We start from the raw sequence: 3,493 nt of genomic DNA on the forward strand, positions 1-3,493 counted from the left end.
AAAAAAAAAAAAAAAAAAAAAAAGAAAGAATGAAGTAACACACAACTCCCACTTTTAAGAGTATGTGAACCCGAGTCAAGTGTCCCTTTCTACCTAATCTCTGCCACTGAGATCTGGGTGGTAAGGGACACGCACACTGACAGACTGTCCTGACCCTTCTACTGAGCAGTACAGAAGATGCCAGTCAAAAGGGGAAATATTAATCCTAATAACCACAGTACTTGGCTGCATGTAACAAAACTAACTACAAAGATTTCATTTTGTCCACATAAGCAGATGTCTGCAGTTAGTGAAACATGACTCCACTAGATATCAGAATCACAGAAGTGTCCTTTCCCTTGTAACCCTCACGCTCATCAGCTTTCTGGCTGCTCTTTCTAGCCTGCATTTCAGGCAGTGGAGGACAGGAGGAAGGACAGTGCCTACATGAAGGCAAAAATTTCAACATTTTTAGCAGACCTTTAGTTTGGAGTTTTGTTGTTATTGTTTTGTTTTTCTCCTTTGTTTTTGAGACAGGCTCTCATTGTGTAGCTCTGGCTGGCCTGGAATTCTCTATGTATACCAGGCTGGTCTTGGCTCATAAAGGCCCTCTCTCAACTGTGCTTCCTGGATATTGGAATTAAAGTCATGAGCTATCAAGCAGCTGGGCTATGGTGGTACACGCCTTTAATCCCAGCACTCGGGGAGGCAGAGGTAGTTGAATCTCTGTGAGTTCTAGGCCAGCCTGTCTACAGAGCTAGTTCTGGGAAAACGAGGCTGTTACACAGAGAAAACCTGTCTCAAAAAACAAAAACAAAACAACAACAATTATAACAACAACGTCATGAGCCATCTAGCCCAGCCATCAGACTAGGTTTTATTTATGGGAAATGAATTACATCACATAGGTGCCAAGAATCTGGGACAGTATTTTACGAAACCCAAACAAAAGAACAGATACTGTATAGGAACCAATGAAATCTTCCATTTACCAACATTGTAGATTGTACTATTCATACCTTTGTTAACAAAATTAACTTGCACTCTATGTCTGGTTCCAGGGTCATAGCAATGGGTAGGAAAATATTTCACTTTATTTGAGCTTACATTCGTGGGGTAAATAAGTAAGAAAAGATCATTTGTCTTTTGAAAGTTGTATTACAATTTTATCTGTGAAATGCCTCGGTATAGATATGGGTTTGTACATGTAACACACACATGTGCAGGACAGAGGTCAACCTGCATGTGGGTTCTGGGGATCATGGCAGATCCTCAGACTTGGCAGCATGTGCCTTTACCTGGTGAGCCATCTCACCAGCCCCAAAACATCACTGGATAGTTTTGGTTTTTTTGAGCTAGAGTCTTATGTAGTCCAGGTGACTCAGAACTTATTGTGCAACTGAAGCAGGGCTTGAACCCCTGATCCTTTGGCTTCCACCCCCGCACCTCAGGGCTAGAATTAAGGTGTGAGACACTGCGCCCAGCACAATAATTTGATACAGAAGTTATATATACATACATGTACACATACATGAGAACAAATTCACTTATGAATTTATCTCTACATTAATAACATTATGCTTTCAGTAAATTTAAAAATAAATTCCACTTGTTTTTTGAGACAGAATCTCACTGTGTAGCCCTGGCTGGCTTGGAACTCTGTGGTAAGGTGTGTGCCATTACACCTTCCAATTTTTTTGATCCATACTGATGGCATGCCGTTGAAGCACTGAGACGTAGTAACTTTTCAAAGGCCATACAACTCACGACTGGCAGAGCTGGTTGGGCACTGAACCAAAGCAGTCTGGAGTCCATCCCTAGACACTGAGTGGTACCAAACCACTGCACGGCAAACACTGACCTGCTGCTTTAGCAAACCATCCCTATCTGGAGCACCTTACCAACCTCCATCACTTACTTTGCTAATAGGTCTGCAATTCAGGCAGAATTAAGTAGGATAGCACATTTCTATATCCTAATGTATGAACTTGGTGGATTTTTAGAAACTGGAGGATCCATTTTCTTAATTTTTTATTCAGTGCTGTGGCCTCCAACATTCCAGACAATTTATCTTCCACCAAGCTGCATTCCAACCCCGAAGGAAGGATCTCTTTCTTCCTCATATGCTTCTCCACATAAGCCCAGTGGGGAGGCTTCCTCACTGCATCAGCGCTGGGAGCGGGTGAGCCTCCAAAGAACCAGAGTGAAGATGGATCTTATTCCTTCAGATTCAGATTCAAGGGGAGGGAAGAGGACCTTATCTTGCAGTGAGAGCGTCTGTATGACATTGTAAGAATATGTGGACTGGGCATGAGGCGCAGATCTAGCTTGGAACTTGGGAAGTGGAGTCAGGATGATAAAGAGGCCAAGGCTAAGCACAGCTAGTGAGTACAAAGTAGCCCTGAGTTATATGAGACCATCTCAAGAACTAAAATCAATGACCAGAAGAACATGTGGGGGTCCTCGAGTTTCTACTGCTGTGAAGAGACACCATGACCACCGCAACTCTTCCTTTTCTTTGCTTAAATTTTATTTTATGTGCATTGGTATAAGGGCCAGATCCCCTGGAACTGGAGTTACAGACAGTTGTGAGCTGCCATGTGACATGGAAGAGCAGCCAGTGCTCTTAATCGCTGAGCCATCTCTCCAGCACCCACAGCAAGGAAAATACTTAATTGAGGGCTGGCTTACAGTTGAGAGTTTTAGTCCATTATTGTCAGGGTGCATGGCAGCATGCAGGCAGACACAGTGCTGGAGAGGTAGCCAAGAGTTCTGCATCTGTATCCACAGGCAGCAGGAAGAGAGTGACACTGGGCCTGTGTTGAGCTTCTGAAACCTCAAACCCACCCCACAGTGACAAACTTCCTCCAACAAAGCCACACTTAACTTCTACAAGGCTACACTTCCTAACAGCACAACTCCCTATGGGCTTATATAGGCCATTTTCACTCAAACCACCACAATTACCATGTCTGTTTTTGGAAAATACAGTCAGGCAATGGGGGTACATGCCTTTAATCCCATCACTTGGGAGGCAAAGACAGGTGGATCTCTGATGAGAGAATTCTTCTCATGAGTTCTGGAGACTGAATCTAAGCCAGCAGGCTGCTCAGCAAACACTTGCCTGTGAGCCATCACCATAAGGCCTGGACCGTGAACGTCTGTTCCTCGTCTCTACCGCCCCAGTGCTGGGCTACAAGTATGCACTATTATACCAGGTTTTAATGCATGCTTGGGATTTGAACTCAGGGCTTTTACTACCCATGCTAGATAAGCACTCTATCATTGAACTACATCATCAGCCCCTTTATAGTATAGTTTCCTGTCCAACTTTCTCCCTTCTTACAGCTTATGAAAATAGAGAAAATATTTCTCATTTGCCACTCAACACTCAGCACCTAGCCCAGAGCAGCCATCAACAAAAATCTGCAAGAATGAACAGATATGAGATCAATGCTACATGAGTGAGATAGGAACTGACACAGGGCAACAATACCGATAAGTCATCTTCTGT

The sequence above is a fragment of the Alexandromys fortis genome, unplaced genomic scaffold (genome assembly GCF_014885135.2).
Source record: "Alexandromys fortis isolate MF-2015 unplaced genomic scaffold, M_Fortis_MF-2015_v1.1 scaffold_84, whole genome shotgun sequence".
In the NCBI taxonomy this organism is placed as follows: domain Eukaryota; kingdom Metazoa; phylum Chordata; class Mammalia; order Rodentia; family Cricetidae; genus Alexandromys; species Alexandromys fortis.